The sequence below is a fragment of the Bacillus rossius genome, unplaced genomic scaffold (assembly GCF_032445375.1).
Source record: "Bacillus rossius redtenbacheri isolate Brsri unplaced genomic scaffold, Brsri_v3 Brsri_v3_scf590, whole genome shotgun sequence".
Classification (NCBI taxonomy): domain Eukaryota; kingdom Metazoa; phylum Arthropoda; class Insecta; order Phasmatodea; family Bacillidae; genus Bacillus; species Bacillus rossius.
The window spans coordinates 10,001-29,157 of record NW_026962800.1 but is presented as its reverse complement, the minus strand read 5'-3'; the positions used below and the strand labels follow the sequence as shown (position 1 = coordinate 29,157).

General features: G+C 52.4%; 1 non-coding gene across 1 annotated transcript in view; it reads left to right on the top strand.

Moving 5' to 3' along the window:
* Positions 1 to 17,279: 17,279 nt before the first annotated feature.
* The window catches only part of LOC134545133 (small subunit ribosomal RNA), a 1,989-nt gene continuing 111 nt past the window's right edge, over positions 17,280 to 19,157 (top strand). The window contains exon 1 of the ribosomal RNA XR_010078286.1: positions 17,280 to 19,157. This exon is cut by the window's right edge and continues 111 nt beyond it. This is a non-coding gene — a ribosomal RNA (small subunit ribosomal RNA).

Genomic DNA, 19,157 nt, shown 5'->3' with positions numbered 1-19,157 from the left:
ATTCTGGACTTTGAAAAATTTCGAGCAGGGGCCGGAGAAATTCTCCCGGCGACCGAGGCCTCCGCGGCCGGGAGAACTCTCGGCGCTCGGGCTCCGCGTCTACCCATGGGGAGCGGGCAGCCAGAAAATTCTGGCGGCGACCGAGGCCTCCGCGGCCGAGGAAAAGGTCATTGGTAATATTACATGTTAAATTAACATGTGTATTAACACATGCTGGGAGAAGCAGGCATTCTGGACTTTGAAAAATTTCGAGCAGGGGCCGCAGAAATTCTCCCGGCGACCGAGGCCTCCGCGGCCGGGAGAACTCTCGGCGCTCGGGCTCCGCGTCTACCCATGGGGAGCGGGCAGCCAGAAAATTCTGGCGGCGACCGAGGCCTCCGCGGCCGAGGAAATGGTCCTTGGTGATTTTACATGTTAAATTAACATGTGTATTAACACAGGCTGGGAGATGCAGGCATTCTGGTCTTAGAAAAATTTCGAACAGGGGCCGGAGAAATTCTCCCGGCGGCCGAGGCCTCCGCGGCCGGAAGAACTCTCGAAAACCACCTCGTTCGTGGTTGTTTGCCGTGCGGGGCGAATCGGGAAATCTAGCAAATAGCTGAAGACATTCTCCCGGCGATGGAGGCCTCGGCGGCCGGGAAAAACGCCCGCGCTCGGGCGTTGCGCGCCCCCTTGGCAAGGCCCATTTTGGGTTATATAGGGGGTAGTGGTGTCCCGAGGGGAAAAAATTAACATGTTAAATACTGCTCCCAGGCAATTGTAAAATGTCTCGGCGACGGAAGGCACCACTACCCGGCATATTTACGCCCCTCGGACTCCGTGCGCCAGCCTGTAATAGCGAATCGGGACTTAGAAAAAAAATTCGAGCAGGGAGCCAGAACATTTTCCCGGCGATCGAGGCCTCCGCGGCCGAGGAATTTGTCATTGGTGATTTTGCATGTTACATTAACATGTGTATTAACACAGGCTTGGAGAAGCAAGCCTGCGGGACTCTGCAATACATTGAGCGGGCAGCCAGAAAATTCTGGCGGCGACCGAGGCCTCCGCGGCCGGGGAAATAATCCTCTGTAATTTTACATGTTAAATTAACATGTGTATTAACACAGGCTTGGAGAAGCAAGCCTGCGGGACTCTGCAATACATTGAGCGGGGAGCCAGAAATTTCTGGCGGCGACCGAGGCCTCTGCGGCCGGGATAATAATCCTTGTTAATTTTACATGTTAAATTAACATGTGTATTAACACAGGCTGGGAGAACTAGGCATTCTGGACTTTGAAAAATTTCGAGCAGGGGCCGGAGAAATTCTCCCGGCGACCGAGGCCTCCGCGGCCGGGAGAACTCTCGGCGCTCGGGCTCCGCGTCTACCCATGGGGAGCGGGCAGCCAGAAAATTCTGGCGGCGACCGAGGCCTCCGCGGCCGAGGAAAAGGTCATTGGTAATATTACATGTTAAATTAACATGTGTATTAACACATGCTGGGAGAAGCAGGCATTCTGGACTTTGAAAAATTTCGAGCAGGGGCCGGAGAAATTCTCCCGGCGACCGAGGCCTCCGCGGCCGGGAGAACTCTCGGCGCTCGGGCTCCGCGTCTACCCATGGGGAGCGGGCAGCCAGAAAATTCTGGCGGCGACCGAGGCCTCCGCGGCCGAGGAAATGGTCCTTGGTAATTTTACATGTTAAATTAACATGTGTATTAACACAGGCTGGGAGAAGCAGGCATTCTGGACTTTGGAAAATTTCGAGCAGGGGCCGGAGAAATTCTCCCGGCGACCGAGGCCTCTGCGGCCGGGAGAACTCTCGGCGCTCGGGCTCCGGGTGTACCCGCGGCAAGGCCCATTTTGTGTTATATAGGGGGTAGTGGTGTCCCGAGGGGGAAAAAATTAACATGTTAAATACTGCTTCCAGGCAATAGGAAAATGTCTCGGCGACGGAACGCACCACTACCCGGCGAATTCCCGCCCCTCGGACTCCGTGCGCCAGCTTGTAAGAGCGAATCGGGACTTGGAAAAAATTTTATCGGGGAGCCAGAAAATTCTCCCGGCGATCAAGGCAATCACCGCCGGGAGAATTTTTTCTAGCTAACCGATTGAAATTTTCAAAGTACCAATTGCCTCGAAAACAACCACGAACGTAAAACAACCACGAACGGAAAACAACCACGAACGACAACAACCACGAACGACAACAACCACGAACGACAACAACCACGAACGGAAAACAACCCCGAACGACAACAACCACGAACGCACAACAACCACGAATGAAAACAACCACGAACGGTAAACAACCACGAACGAAAACAACCACGAACGAAAACCACCTCGTTCGTGGTTGTTCGCCTTGTGGGGCGAATCGGGACATCATGCAAATAGCTGGAGACATTCTCCCGGCGATCGAGGCCTCGGCGCCCGGGAAAAATGCCCGCGCTCGGGCGTTGTGGGCACCCATTGCATGGCCCATTTTGGGTTATATAGGGGGTAGTGGTGTCCCGAGGGGGAAAAAATTAACATGTTAAATACTGCTCCCAGGCAATTGTAAAATGTCTCGGCGACGGAAGGCACCACTACCCGGCATATTTCCGCCCCTCGGACTCCGTGCGCCAGCCTGTAATAGCGAATCGGGACTTAGAAAAAATTCGAGCAGAGAGCCAGAAAATTCTCCCGGCGATGGAGGCCTCCGCGGCCGAGGAAATTGTCATTGGTGATTTTGCATGTTAAATTAACATGTGTATTAACACAGGCTTGGAGAAGCAAGCCTGCGGGACTCTGCAATACATTGAGCGGGGAGCCAGAAAATTCTGGCGGCGACCGAGGCCTCCGCGGCCGGGAGAACTCTCGGCGCTCGGGCTCCGCGTCTACACATGGGGAGCGGGCAGCCAGAAAATTCTGGCGGCGACCGAGGCCTCCGCGGCCGAGGAAATGGTCCTTGGTGATTTTACATGTTAAATTAACATGTGTATTAACACAGGCTGGGAGAAGCAAGCCTGCGGGTCGCTGCAATATATTGAGCGGGGAGCCAGAAATTTCTGGCGGCGACCGAGGCCTCCGCGGCCGGGGAAATAATCCTCGGTAATTTTACATGTTAAATTAACATGTGTATTAACACAGGCTTGGAGAAGCAAGCCTGCGGGACTCTGCAATACATTGAGCGGGGAGCCAGAAATTTCTGGCGGCGACCGAGGCCTCTGCGGCCGGGATAATAATCCTTGGTAATTTTACATGTTAAATTAACATGTGTATTAACACAGGCTGGGAGAACTAGGCATTCTGGACTTTGAAAAATTTCGAGCAGGGGCCGGAGAAATTCTCCCGGCGACCGAGGCCTCCGCGGCCGGGAGAACTCTCGGCGCTCGGGCAGCGCGTCTACCCATGGGGAGCGGGCAGCCAGAAAATTCTGGCGGCGACCGAGGCCTCCGCGGCCGAGGAAAAGGTCATTGGTAATATTACATGTTAAATTAACATGTGTATTAACACATGCTGGGAGAAGCAGGCATTCTGGACTTTGAAAAATTTCGAGCAGGGGCCGGAGAAATTCTCCCGGCGACCGAGGCCTCCGCGGCCGGGAGAACTCTCGGCGCTCGGGCTCCGCGTCTACCAATGGGGAGCGGGCAGCCAGAAAATTCTGGCGGCGACCGAGGCCTCCGCGGCCGAGGAAATGGTCCTTGTTGATTTTACATGTTAAATTAACATGTGTATTAACACAGGCTGGGAGAAGCAAGCCTGCGGGACTCTGCAATACATTGAGCGGGGAGCCAGAAAATTCTGGCGGCGACCGAGGCCTCCGCGGCCGAGGAAATGGTCCTCAATGATTTTACATGTTAAATTATCATGTGTATTAACACAGGCTGGGAGAAGCAAGCCTGCGGGACTCTGCAATACATTGAGCGGGGAGCCAGAAAATTCTGGCGGCGACCGAGGCCTCCGCGGCCGGGGAAATAATCCTCGGTAATTTTACATGTTAAATTAACATGTGTATTAACACAGGCTGGGAGAAGCAGGCATTCTGGACTTTGAAAAATTTCGAGCAGGGGCCGGAGAAATTCTCCCGGCGACCGAGGCCTCCGCGGCCGGGAGAACTTCGGCGCTCGGGCTCCGCGTGTACCCGCCGCAAGGCCCATTTTGGGTTATATAGGGGGTAGTGGTGTCTCTGGAGGGAAAAAATACACGGTAAATATTGCAGCCAGAGCCTATGGCAATCTGTTGGCGACCGAGGCCTCCACACGCCGGCAAATTTTCGGCTCTCGGACTGTGTGTATTCCACTGGAGACAGGCCTGCGGGACTCTGTAATATATTGAGCCGGGAGCCAGAAAATTCTGGCGGCGACCGAGGCCTCCGCGGCCGGGGAAATAATCCTCGGTAATTTTACATGTTAAATTAACATGTGTATTAACACAGGCTGGGAGAAGCAAGCCTGCGGGTCGCTGCAATATATTGAGCGGGGAGCCAGAAAATTCTGGCGGCGACCGAGGCCTCCGCGGCCGGGGAAATAATCCTCGGTAATTTTACATGTTAAATTAACATGTGTATTAACACAGGCTTGGAGAAGCAAGCCTGCGGGACTCTGCAATACATTGAGCGGGGAGCCAGAAAATTCTGGCGGCGACCGCGGCCTCTGCGGCCAGGGAAATAATCCTCGGTAATTTTACATGTTAAATAACCATGTGTATTAACACAGGCTGGGAGAAGCAAGCATGCGGGACTCTGCAATATATTGAGCAGGGAGCCAGAAAATTCTGGCTGCGACCGAGGCCTCTGCGGCCGAGGAAATGGTCATTGGTAATTTTACATGTTAAATTAACATGTGTTTTAACACAGGCTGGGAGATGCAGGCATTCTGGACTTAGAAAAATTTCGAGCAGGGGCCCGAGAAATTCTCCCGGCGACCGAGGCCTCTGCGGCCGGGAGAACTCTCGAAAACCACCTCGTTCGTGGTTGTTTGCCGTGCGGGGCGAATCGGGAAATCTAGCAAATAGCTGAAGACATTCTCCCGGCGATGGAGGCCTCGGCGGCCGGGAAAAACGCCCGCGCTCGGGCGTTGCGCGCCCCCTTGGCAAGGCCCATTTTGGGTTATATAGGGGGTAGTGGTGTCCCGAGGGGAAAAAATTAACATGTTAAATACTGCTCCCAGGCAATTGTAAAATGTCTCGGCGACGGAAGGCACCACTACCCGGCATATTTACGCCCCTCGGACTCCGTGCGCCAGCCTGTAATAGCGAATCGGGACTTAGAAAAAAAATTCGAGCAGGGAGCCAGAACATTTTCCCGGCGATCGAGGCCTCCGCGGCCGAGGAATTTGTCATTGGTGATTTTGCATGTTAAATTAACATGTGTATTAACACAGGCTTGGAGAAGCAAGCCTGCGGGACTCTGCAATACATTGAGCGGGCAGCCAGAAAATTCTGGCGGCGACCGTGGCCTCCGCGGCCGGGGAAATAATCCTCTGTAATTTTACATGTTAAATTAACATGTGTATTAACACAGGCTTGGAGAAGCAAGCCTGCGGGACTCTGCAATACATTGAGCGGGGAGCCAGAAATTTCTGGCGGCGACCGAGGCCTCTGCGGCCGGGATAATAATCCTTGGTAATTTTACATGTTAAATTAACATGTGTATTAACACAGGCTGGGAGAACTAGGCATTCTGGACTTTGAAAAATTTCGAGCAGGGGCCGGAGAAATTCTCCCGGCGACCGAGGCCTCCGCGGCCGGGAGAACTCTCGGCGCTCGGGCTCCGCGTCTACCCATGGGGAGCGGGCAGCCAGAAAATTCTGGCGGCGACCGAGGCCTCCGCGGCCGAGGAAAAGGTCATTGGTAATATTACATGTTAAATTAACATGTGTATTAACACATGCTGGGAGAAGCAGGCATTCTGGACTTTGAAAAATTTCGAGCAGGGGCCGGAGAAATTCTCCCGGCGACCGAGGCCTCCGCGGCCGGGAGAACTCTCGGCGCTCGGGCTCCGCGTCTACCCTTGGGGAGCGGGCAGCCAGAAAATTCTGGCGGCGACCGAGGCCTCCGCGGCCGAGGAAATGGTCCTTGGTGATTTTACATGTTAAATTAACATGTGTATTAACACAGGCTGGGAGAAGCAGGCATTCTGGACTTTGGAAAATTTCGAGCAGGGGCCGGAGAAAATCTCCCGGCGACCGAGGCCTCTGCGGCCGGGAGAACTCTCGGCGCTCGGGCTCCGGGTGTACCCGCGGCAAGGCCCATTTTGTGTTATATAGGGGGTAGTGGTGTCCCGAGGGGGAAAAAATTAACATGTTAAATACTGCTTCCAGGCAATAGGAAAATGTCTCGGCGACGGAACACACCACTACCCGGCGAATTCCCGCCCCTCGGACTCCGTGCGCCAGCTAGTAAGAGCGAATCGGGACTTGGAAAAAATTTTATCGGGGAGCCAGAAAATTCTCCCGGCGATCAAGGCAATCACCGCCGGGAGAATTTTTTCTAGCTAACCGATTGAAATTTTCAAAGTACCAATTGCCTCGAAAACAACCACGAACGTAAAACAACCACGAACGGAAAACAACCACGAACGACAACAACCACGAACGACAACAACCACGAACGACAACAACCACGAACGGAAAACAACCCCGAACGACAACAACCACGAACGCACAACAACCACGAATGAAAACAACCACGAACAGTAAACAACCACGAACGAAAACAACCACGAACGAAAACCACCTCGTTCGTGGTTGTTCGCCTTGTGGGGCGAATCGGGACATCATGCAAATAGCTGGAGACATTCTCCCGGCGATCGAGGCCTCGGCGCCCGGGAAAAATGCCCGCGCTCGGGCGTTGTGGGCACCCATTGCATGGCCCATTTTGGGTTATATAGGGGGTAGTGGTGTCCCGAGGGGGAAAAAATTAACATGTTAAATACTGCTCCCAGGCAATTGTAAAATGTCTCGGCGACGGAAGGCACCACTACCCGGCATATTTCCGCCCCTCGGACTCCGTGCGCCAGCCTGTAATAGCGAATCGGGACTTAGAAAAAATTCGAGCAGAGAGCCAGAAAATTCTCCCGGCGATGGAGGCCTCCGCGGCCGAGGAAATTGTCATTGGTGATTTTGCATGTTAAATTAACATGTGTATTAACACAGGCTTGGAGAAGCAAGCCTGCGGGACTCTGCAATACATTGAGCGGGGAGCCAGAAAATTCTGGCGGCGACCGAGGCCTCCGCGGCCGGGAGAACTCTCGGCGCTCGGGCTCCGCGTCTACACATGGGGAGCGGGCAGCCAGAAAATTCTGGCGGCGACCGAGGCCTCCGCGGCCGAGGAAATGGTCCTTGGTGATTTTACATGTTAAATTAACATGTGTATTAACACAGGCTGGGAGAAGCAAGCCTGCGGGTCGCTGCAATATATTGAGCGGGGAGCCAGAAATTTCTGGCGGCGATCGAGGCCTCCGCGGCCGGGGAAATAATCCTCGGTAATTTTACATGTTAAATTAACATGTGTATTAACACAGGCTTGGAGAAGCAAGCCTGCGGGTCTCTGCAATACATTGAGCGGGGAGCCAGAAATTTCTGGCGGCGACCGAGGCCTCTGCGGCCGGGATAATAATCCTTGGTAATTTTACATGTTAAATTAACATGTGTATTAACACAGGCTGGGAGAACTAGGCATTCTGGACTTTGAAAAATTTCGAGCAGGGGCCAGAGAAATTCTCCCGGCGACAGAGGCCTCCGCGGCCGGGAGAAATCTCGGCGCTCGGGCAGCGCGTCTACCCATGGGGAGCGGGCAGCCAGAAAATTCTGGCGGCGACCGAGGCCTCCGCGGACGAGGAAAAGGTCATTGGTAATATTACATGTTAAATTAACATGTGTATTAACACATGCTGGGAGAAGCAGGCATTCTGGACTTTGAAAAATTTCGAGCAGGGGCCGGAGAAATTCTCCCGGCGACCGAGGCCTCCGCGGCCGGGAGAACTCTCGGCGCTCGGGCTCCGCGTCTACCAATGGGGAGCGGGCAGCCAGAAAATTCTGGCGGCGACCGAGGCCTCCGCGGCCGAGGAAATGGTCCTTGTTGATTTTACATGTTAAATTAACATGTGTATTAACACAGGCTGGGAGAAGCAAGCCTGCGGGACTCTGCAATACATTGAGCGGGGAGCCAGAAAATTCTGGCGGCGACCGAGGCCTCCGCGGCCGAGGAAATGGTCCTCAATGATTTTACATGTTAAATTAACATGTGTATTAACACAGGCTGGGAGAAGCAAGCCTGCGGGACTCTGCAATACATTGAGCGGGGAGCCAGAAAATTCTGGCGGCGACCGAGGCCTCCGCGGCCGGGGAAATAATCCTCGGTAATTTTACATGTTAAATTAACATGTGTATTAACACAGGCTGGGAGAAGCAGGCATTCTGGACTTTGAAAAATTTCGAGCAGGGGCCGGAGAAATTCTCCCGGCGACCGAGGCCTCCGCGGCCGGGAGAACTTCGGCGCTCGGGCTCCGCGTGTACACGCCGCAAGGCCCATTTTGGGTTATATAGGGGGTAGTGGTGTCTCTGGAGGGAAAAAATACACGGTAAATATTGCAGCCAGAGCCTATGGCAATCTGTTGGCGACCGAGGCCTCCACACCCCGGCAAATTTTCGGCTCTCGGACTGTGTGTATTCCACTGGAGACAGGCCTGCGGGACTCTGTAATATATTGAGCCGGGAGCCAGAAAATTCTGGCGGCGACCGAAGCCTCCGCGGCCGGGGAAATAATCCTCGGTAATTTTACATGTTAAATTAACATGTGTATTAACACAGGCTGGGAGAAGCAAGCCTGCGGGTCGCTGCAATATATTGAGCGGGGAGCCAGAAAATTCTGGCGGCGACCGAGGCCTCCGCGGCCGGGGAAATAATCCTCGGTAATTTTACATGTTAAATTAACATGTGTATTAACACAGGCTTGGAGAAGCAAGCCTGCGGGACTCTGCAATACATTGAGCGGGGAGCCAGAAAATTCTGGCGGCGACCGCGGCCTCTGCGGCCAGGGAAATAATCCTCGGTAATTTTACATGTTAAATAACCATGTGTATTAACACAGGCTGGGAGAAGCAAGCATGCGGGACTCTGCAATATATTGAGCAGGGAGCCAGAAAATTCTGGCTGCGACCGAGGCCTCTGCGGCCGAGGAAATGGTCATTGGTAATTTTACATGTTAAATTAACATGTGTTTTAACACAGGCTGGGAGATGCAGGCATTCTGGACTTAGAAAAATTTCGAGCAGGGGCCCGAGAAATTCTCCCGGCGACCGAGGCCTCCGCGGCCGGGAGAACTCTCGAAAACCACCTCGTTCGTGGTTGTTTGCCGTGCGGGGCGAATCGGGAAATCTAGCAAATAGCTGAAGACATTCTCCCGGCGATGGAGGCCTCGGCGGCCGGGAAAAACGCCCGCGCTCGGGCGTTGCGCGCCCCCTTGGCAAGGCCCATTTTGGGTTATATAGGGGGTAGTGGTGTCCCGAGGGGAAAAAATTAACATGTTAAATACTGCTCCCAGGCAATTGTAAAATGTCTCGGCGACGGAAGGCACCACTACCCGGCATATTTACGCCCCTCGGACTCCGTGCGCCAGCCTGTAATAGCGAATCGGGACTTAGAAAAAAAATTCGAGCAGGGAGCCAGAACATTTTCCCGGCGATCGAGGCCTCCGCGGCCGAGGAATTTGTCATTGGTGATTTTGCATGTTAAATTAACATGTGTATTAACACAGGCTTGGAGAAGCAAGCCTGCGGGACTCTGCAATACATTGAGCGGGCAGCCAGAAAATTCTGGCGGCGACCGAGGCCTCCGCGGCCGGGGAAATAATCCTCTGTAATTTTACATGTTAAATTAACATGTGTATTAACACAGGCTTGGAGAAGCAAGCCTGCGGGACGCTGCAATACATTGAGCGGGGAGCCAGAAATTTCTGGCGGCGACCGAGGCCTCTGCGGCCGGGATAATAATCCTTGGTAATTTTACATGTTAAATTAACATGTGTATTAACACAGGCTGGGAGAACTAGGCATTCTAGACTTTGAAAAATTTCGAGCAGGGGCCGGAGAAATTCTCCCGGCGACCGAGGCCTCCGCGGCCGGGAGAACTCTCGGCGCTCGGGCTCCGCGTCTACCCATGGGGAGCGGGAAGCCAGAAAATTCTGGCGGCGACCGAGGCCTCCGCGGCCGAGGAAATGGTCCTTGGTGATTTTACATGTTAAATTAACATGTGTATTAACACAGGCTGGGAAAAGCAAGCCTGCGGGACTCTGCAATATATTGAGCGGGGAGCCAGAAAATTCTGGCGGCGACCGAGGCCTCCACGGCCGGGGAAATAATCCTCGGTAATTTAACATGTTAAATTAACATGTGTATTAACACAGGCTTGGAGAAGCATGCCTGCGGGACTCTGCAATACATTGAGCGGGGAGCCAGAAAATTCTGGCGGCGACCGAGGCCTCTGCGGCCGAGGAAATGGTCATTGGTAATTTTACATGTTAAATTAACATGTGTATTAACACAGGCTGGGAAAAGCAAGCCTGCGGGACTCTGCAATATATTGAGCGGGGAGCCAGAAAATTCTGGCGGCGACCGAGGCCTCCACGGCCGGGGAAATAATCCTCGGTAATTTAACATGTTAAATTAACATGTGTATTAACACAGGCTGGGAGAAGCAGGCATTCTGGACTTTGAAAAATTTCGAGCAGGGGCCGGAGAAATTCTCCCGGCGACCGAGGCCTCCGCGGCCGGGAGAACACTCGGCGCTCGGGCTCCGCGTGTACCCGCGGCAAGGCCCATGTTGGGTTATATAGGGGGTAGTGGTGTCCCGAGGGGGAAAAAATTAACATGTTAAATACAGCTTCCAGGCAATAGAAAAATGTCTCGGCGACGGAAGGCACCACTACCCGGCGAATTCCCGCCCCTCTGACTCCGTGCGCCAGCCTGTAATAGCGAATCGGGACTTAGAAAAAATTCGAGCAGGGAGCCAGACAATTCTGTCGGCGACCGAGGCCTCCGTGGCCGGGGAAATAATCCTCGGTAATTTTACATGTTAAATTAACATGTGTATTAACACAGGCTTGGAGAACCAAGCCTGCGGGACTCTGCAATACATTGAGCGGGGAGCCAGAAAATTCTGGCGGCGACCGAGGCCTCCGCGGCCGGGGAAATAATCCTCGGTAATTTTACATGTTAAATTAACATGTGTATTAACACAGGCTTGGAGAACCAAGCCTGCGGGACTCTGCAATACATTGAGAGGTGAGCCAGAAAATTCTGGCGGCGACCGAGGCCTCCGCGGCCGAGGAAATGGTCCTCGGTGATTTTACATGTTAAATTAACATGTGTATTAACACAGGCTGGGAGAAGCAAGCCTGCGGGACTCTGCAATATATTGAGCGGGGAGCCAGAAAATTCTGGCGGCGACCGAGGCCTCCACGGCCGGGGAAATAATCCTCGATAATTTAACATGTTAAATTAACATGTGTATTAACACAGGCTGGGAGAAGCAGGCATTCTGGACTTTGAAAAATTTCGAGCAGGGGCCGGAGAAATTCTCCCGGCGACCGAGGCCTCCGCGGCCGGGAGAACTTCGGCGCTCGGGCTCTGCGTGTACCCACCGCAAGGCCTATTTTGGGTTTTATAGGGGGTAGTGGTGTCTCTGGAGGGAAAAAATACACGGTAAATATTGCAGCCAGAGCCTATGGCAATCTGTTGGCGACCGAGGCCTCCACACCCCGGCAAATTTTCGGCTCTCGGACTGTGTGTATTCCACTGGAGACAGGCCTGCGGGACTCTGTAATATATTGAGCCGGGAGCCAGAAAATTCTGGCGGCGACCGAGGCCTCCGCGGCCGAGGAAAAGGTCATTGGTAAAATTACATGTTAAATTAACATGTGTATTAACACAGGCTGGGAGAAGCAGGCATTCTGGACTTAGAAAAATTTCGAGCAGGGGCCCGAGAAATTCTCCCGGCTACGAGGCCTCCGCGGCCGGGAGAACTCTCGGCGCTCGGGCTCCGCGTCTACACATGGGGAGCGGGCAGCCAGAAAATTCTGGCGGCGACCGAGGCCTCCGCGGCCGAGGAAATGGTCCTTGGTGATTTTACATGTTAAATTAACATGTGTATTAACACAGGCTGGGAGAAGCAAGCCTGCGGGTCGCTGCAATATATTGAGCGGGGAGCCAGAAATTTCTGGCGGCGACCGAGGCCTCCGCGGCCGGGGAAATAATCCTCGGTAATTTTACATGTTAAATTAACATGTGTATTAACACAGGCTTGGAGAAGCAAGCATGCGGGACTCTGCAATATATTGAGCAGGGAGCCAGAAAATTCTGGCTGCGACCGAGGCCTCTGCGGCCGAGGAAATGGTCATTGGTAATTTTACATGTTAAATTAACATGTGTTTTAACACAGGCTGGGAGATGCAGGCATTCTGGACTTAGAAAAATTTCGAGCAGGGGCCAGGGAAATTCTCCCTGCGACCGAGGCCTCCGCGGCCGGGAGAACTCTCGAAAACCACCTCGTTCGTGGTTGTTTGTCGTGCGGGGCGAATCGGGAAATCTAGCAAATAGCTGAAGACATTCTCCCGGCGATGGAGGTCTCGGCGGCCGGGAAAAACGCCCGCGCTCGGGCGTTGCGCGCCCCCTTGGCAAGGCCCATTTTGCGTTATATAGGGGGTAGTGGTGTCACGAGGGGAAAAAATTAACATGTTAAATACTGCTCCCAGGCAATTGTAAAATGTCTCGGCGACGGAAGGCACCACTACCCGGCATATTTACGCCCCTCGGACTCCGTGCGCCAGCCTGTAATAGCGAATCGGGACTTAGAAAAAAAATTCGAGCAGGGAGCCAGAACATTTTCCCGGCGATCGAGGCCTCCGCGGCCGAGGAATTTGTCATTGGTGATTTTGCATGTTAAATTAACATGTGTATTAACACAGGCTTGGAGAAGCAAGCCTGCGGGACTCTGCAATACATTGAGCGGGCAGCCAGAAAATTCTGGCGGCGACCGAGGCCTCCGCGGCCGGGGAAATAATCCTCTGTAATTTTACATGTTAAATTAACATGTGTATTAACACAGGCTTGGAGAAGCAAGCCTGCGGGACTCTGCAATACATTGAGCGGGGAGCCAGAAATTTCTGGCGGCGACCGAGGCCTCTGCGGCCGGGATAATAATCCTTGGTAATTTTACATGTTAAATTAACATGTGTATTAACACAGGCTGGGAGAACTAGGCATTCTGGACTTTGAAAAATTTCGAGCAGGGGCCGGAGAAATTCTCCCGGCGACCGAGGCCTCCGCGGCCGGGAGAACTCTCGGCGCTCGGGCTCCGCGTCTACCCATGGGGAGCGGGCAGCCAGAAAATTCTGGCGGCGACCGAGGCCTCCGCGGCCGAGGAAAAGGTCATTGGTAATATTACATGTTAAATTAACATGTGTATTAACACATGCTGGGAGAAGCAGGCATTCTGGACTTTGAAAAATTTCGAGCAGGGGCCGGAGAAATTCTCCCGGCGACCGAGGCCTCCGCGGCCGGGAGAACTCTCGGCGCTTGGGCAGCGCGTCTACCCATGGGGAGCGGGCAGCCAGAAAATTCTGGCGGTGACCGAGGCCTCCGCGGCCGAGGAAATGGTCCTTGGTGATTTTACATGTTAAATTAACATGTGTATTAACACAGGCTGGGAGAAGCAGGCATTCTGGACTTAGAAAAATTTCGAGCAGGGGCCGTTGAAATTCTCCCGGCGACCGAGGCCTCCGCGGCCGGGAGAACTCTCGGCGCTCGGGCTCCGCGTGTACACGCGTCAAGGCCCATTTTGGGTTATATAGGGTGTAGTGGTGTCTCTGGAGGGAAAAAATACACGGTAAATATTGCAGCCAGAGCCTATGGCAATCTGTTGGCGACCGAGGCCTCCACACCCCGGCAAATTTTCGGCTCTCGGACTGTGTGTATTCCACTGGAGACAGGCCTGCGGGACTGTGCAGTATATTGAGCGGGGAGCCAGGAAAATCTCCCGGCGACCGAGGCCTCCGCGGCCGAGGAAATGGTAATTGGTGGTTTTGCATGTAAAATTAACATGTGTATTAACACAAGCTGGGATGAGAGGAATTTGGCGGCGACCGAGGCCTCCTCACCCCGGCAAAATATCAGCTACCGGGCTCTGCATATTCCTACAGAAGCAGGCCTGCAGGACTCTGCAATATATTGAGCGGGAACCAGAAAATTCTGGCGGCGACCGAGGCCTCCGCGGCCGAGGAAAATTGTCATTGGTGGTTTGCATGTAAAATTAACATGTGTATTAACACAAGCTGTGACCAGAGGAATTTGGCGGCGACCGGGGCCTCCACACCCCGGCAAAATATCAGCTACCGGGCTCTGCTTATTCACATTCAAGCAGGCATTAGGGACTCTGAAAAGTTTCGGGCGGGGAGCCAGAAAATTCTCCCGGCCACAGAGCCCTCCCTCCCGAGAGTCTGTGTAAATGCCTGTTATACAGGCCCCATGAATTCCAGCCTTATAGGTTATTTTAAGTCTCCGTTCGTGGTTGTTCGTAAACAACTGCGATTCGGGATTTTGACCTATTTCCTATGATCATGTTCCCGGAAGTTAGCCAGCCTCTTTCAGTCAAAATCTCATATTTTGGGTACCTTTGTGAACCCATCGATAGGCCCATTTTGGGTATATTAGGGGGACATGCAATCGGGAAAAATTGGAATTATTTGCAATATGGAAAGAATATGTACATAAATGAAAAGGGAGTCCCCCCGAGTTTTCTCGCCCTATATATATTGCAAAAATATCCAATTAATTATTGTGGAACCTGTAGCACCTTTCTATGAAGCAGAATTAACATTACAGAACGGTTTGAATGCTACCACCTCAGTTTCTCTACAATGCATTGGATTTCAAAGAGGTGAATTACTGTGGATGGTACTGTTGTATGGCTAACAAATCGTCTGGGAAACAATGCAGAATTAAATTAAGAAGGTTGTATGTTTTCTGTTACATGGTGGAGGTGCCCTCTAGTACACAGTAAAATGTTTTGTGGACTGCAGCTCCTTGAGGAATTAATTCAGTATGGGTCTTGTAGTGGTCTGAAAGTGGATGATGAAAAAGAATGTATAATGGTATTCAGAGCACCTCGCGGTGAAGCGGACATGCTACCTCAAAATGCTTGATTGATTCATGCCCAGTTCCCCCAAGAAGCGGTACATTGAAAAAATTGATTTACTTTGTGGATGATACTAGCAAATACTATCCGCTGGGGGAAGTAAGCAGAAATTTGGTGGTCGTATGTTTGTTACATGGTAGAGGTGCTTTCTAGTACACAATGAAATGCTTGGTGTACCGCTGCTCCTTGAAGAATTAATTCCATATGGGTCTAGCCGTGGTCTTAACTGTGAACACGAAGAACTATCTAAAGTGGCCTATCTGTCTGAACTGCAATACACAAGCTGCGAGCCAATGCTATACCTTTCTCAGGTAACGAGCTCTTGTGCGGCGATTCGATTGGATGCGAAATGGTGGGGAACGCGTGTCCGGTCGTCTTAACCAAGTAATGGTTCCCCTCTGTTAACAATGAAATGTTTGATGGATCGCAGCTCCCTGAGAGACAAGTTTCAAAGGGGTTAGTCGCGGTCTTCAATCCTGGCCAAGGTGCAGTCACCATCTATAAGAGATACCTGCTTTACTGAAGGGTAGCAAGAGTTCCCTTGCCCGCATGTTGCTCCGTGGGGGTATATCAGTATAAAGGTAGAAGAAGCCATGATCGGAGCTTCGGTGGATGAGATTGGCGGAGAAGACATGTTCTTGTCTATCTGGTAGATCAGGGGGGTGGCAGCTGATCCGGAGAGAAAGCAAGCGGACTCCCGATGTTCCGTCGACTCCCAATGTACACTTGAAACATGCACATTTGGGTGGCGAGGGGGCGTTGTGGCCATCCGAAAACATGTCTTCATCTCTCTTATTGGTGGACCGCTGCTCCTTGAAGAATTAATTCCATATGGGTCTAGTCTTGGTGATAACTGTGAACACTAAGAACTATCTAAAGTGGCCTATCTGTCTGAACTGCAATACACTAGCTGCGAGCCAATGCTATACCTTTCTTAGGTAACGAGCTCTTGTGCGGCAATTCGATTGGATGCGAAATGGTGGGGAACGCGTGTCCTATCGTCTTAACCAAGTAATGGTTCCCCTCTGTTAACAATGAAATGTTTGATGGATCGCAGCTCCCTGAGAGACAAGTTTCAAAGGGGTTAGTCGCGGTCTTCAATCCTGGCCAAGGTGCAGTCACCATCTATAAGAGATACCTGCTTTACTGAAGGGTAGCAAGAGTTCCCTTGCCCGCATGTTGCTCCGTGGGGGTATATCAGTATAAAGGTAGAAGAAGCCATGATCGGAGCTTCGGTGGATGAGATTGGTGGAGAAGACATGTTCTTGTCTATCTGGTAGATCAGGGGGGTGGCAGCTGATCCGGAGAAAGCAAGCGGACTCCCGATGTTCCGTCGACTCCCAATGTACACTTAAAACATGCACATTTGGGTGGCGAGGGGGCGTTGTGGCCATCCGAAAACATGTCTTCATCTCTCTTATTGGTGGACCGCTGCTCCTTGAAGAATTAAATCCATATGGGTCTAGTCTTGGTGATAACTGTGAACACTAAGAACTATCTAAAGTGGCCTATCTGTCTGAACTGCAATACACTAGCTGCGAGCCAATGCTATACCTTTCTCAGGTAACGAGCTCTTGTGCGGCAATTCGATTGGATGCGAAATGGTGGGGAACGCGTGTCCTATCGTCTTAACCAAGTAATGGTTCCCCTCTGTTAACAATGAAATGTTTGATGGATCGCAGCTCCCTGAGAGACAAGTTTCAAAGGGGTTAGTCGCGGTCTTCAGCCCTGGCCAAAGGTGTTTAGAAATGAATACTTTTCGGACCAGTGGGCAAATTAGTTCACAGCGAGCCCACGGGCCAACGGTCTGCTCCCGCAGTGGGCCGCGCCCGAATGTGGGCACCGATCATATAATTTGAAATCCACTCGCCAAGTACCATGCGAGTTTCTAAGAGCGCGATATATTCGCCAGTGAAAGCCTTGGAAGTTTGGCCTCGCCTACTCCCTAGGAAAATTAATTAGAGATGGAAGGAAAGACTTTGCAATTGCAAAGCGGGTGTCGATATTGGGAAGTCGCCCCCGTACTTGTTGATACAGAAGGAAAAAAAAATGTACATCATAAGATTCGGACCCGGTGCTCTGCGGACCCGGGAGGTTCCTCCGAACGAAAAAAAAAGCTGCTAGCAGCTCCCTGGTTGATCCTGCCAGTAGTCATATGCTTGTCTCAAAGATTAAGCCATGCATGTCTAAGTGCAAGCCAAAATAAGGTGAAACCGCGAATGGCTCATTAAATCAGTTATGGTTCCTTAGATCGTACCACATGACTTGGATAACTGTGGTAATTCTAGAGCTAATACATGCTGAACTGAGTCCCGACCAGAAATGGGAGGGATGCTTTTATTAGATCAAAACCAATCGGCGTGGCTCGTCTGCGTCCGTTTGCTTTGGTGACTCTGGATAACTTTGTGCTGATCGCACGGTCTCCGTACCGGCGACGCATCTTTCAAATGTCTGCCTTATCAACTGTCGATGGTAGGTTCTGCGCCTACCATGGTTGTAACGGGTAACGGGGAATCAGGGTTCGATTCCGGAGAGGGAGCCTGAGAAACGGCTACCACATCCAAGGAAGGCAGCAGGCGCGCAAATTACCCACTCCCGGCACGGGGAGGTAGTGACGAAAAATAACGATACGGGACTCATCCGAGGCCCCGTAATCGGAATGAGAACACTTTAAACCCTTTAACGAGTATCCATTGGAGGGCAAGTCTGGTGCCAGCAGCCGCGGTAATTCCAGCTCCAATAGCGTATATTAAAGTTGTTGCGGTTAAAAAGCTCGTAGTTGGACTTGTGTCCCACGCTGTCGGTTCACCGTTCGTCGGTGTCTAACTGGCATGCCCGTGCGGACGTCCTGCCGGTGGATGCGGTCGGCCGCGGCAAGCCCCTTCCCTCGGGCGTTCGCCCCTCCTCTCGTAACCTCTTCGCGGAGGCCGGGTTGGATGCGGGTGTTTCGTCCCGGGGTGCATGCTTGGGCCCCGCGCGTCGGCGGTCCGATGCAATCCTACCGCGGTGCTCTTCACCGAGTGTCGAGGTGGGCCGGCACGTTTACTTTGAACAAATTAGAGTGCTCAAAGCAGGCAGTGTTTCGCCTGAATATTGTGTGCATGGAATAATGGAATAGGACCTCGGTTCTATTTTGTTGGTTTTCGGAACCCGAGGTAATGATTAACAGGGACAAACGGGGGCATTCGTATTGCGACGTTAGAGGTGAAATTCTTGGATCGTCGCAAGACGAACCTAAGCGAAAGCATTTGCCATGTGTGTTTTCATTAATCAAGAACGAAAGTTAGAGGTTCGAAGGCGATCAGATACCGCCCTAGTTCTAACCATAAACGATGCCAGCTAGCGATCCGCCGAAGTTCCTCCGATGACTCGGCGGGCAGCTTCCGGGAAACCAAAGCTTTTGGGTTCCGGGGGAAGTATGGTTGCAAAGCTGAAACTTAAAGGAATTGACGGAAGGGCACCACCAGGAGTGGAGCCTGCGGCTTAATTTGACTCAACACGGGAAACCTCACCAGGCCCGGACACCGGAAGGATTGACAGATTGAGAGCTCTTTCTTGATTCGGTGGGTGGTGGTGCATGGCCGTTCTTAGTTGGTGGAGCGATTTGTCTGGTTAATTCCGATAACGAACGAGACTCTGGCCTGCTAACTAGTCGCTTCCGGTATCCCTTCGTGCTACCGGCGACAAATGATCTTCTTAGAGGGACAGGCGGCTTCTAGCCGCACGAGATTGAGCAATAACAGGTCTGTGATGCCCTTAGATGTTCTGGGCCGCACGCGCGCTACACTGAAGGAATCAGCGTGTCCTCCTAGCCCGAAAGGGCCGGGTAACCCGTTGAACCTCCTTCGTGCTAGGGATTGGGGCTTGCAATTGTACCCCATGAACGAGGAATTCCCAGTAAGCGCGAGTCATAAGCTCGCGTTGATTACGTCCCTGCCCTTTGTACACACCGCCCGTCGCTACTACCGATTGAATGATTTAGTGAGGTCTTCAGACCGGTGCGCGA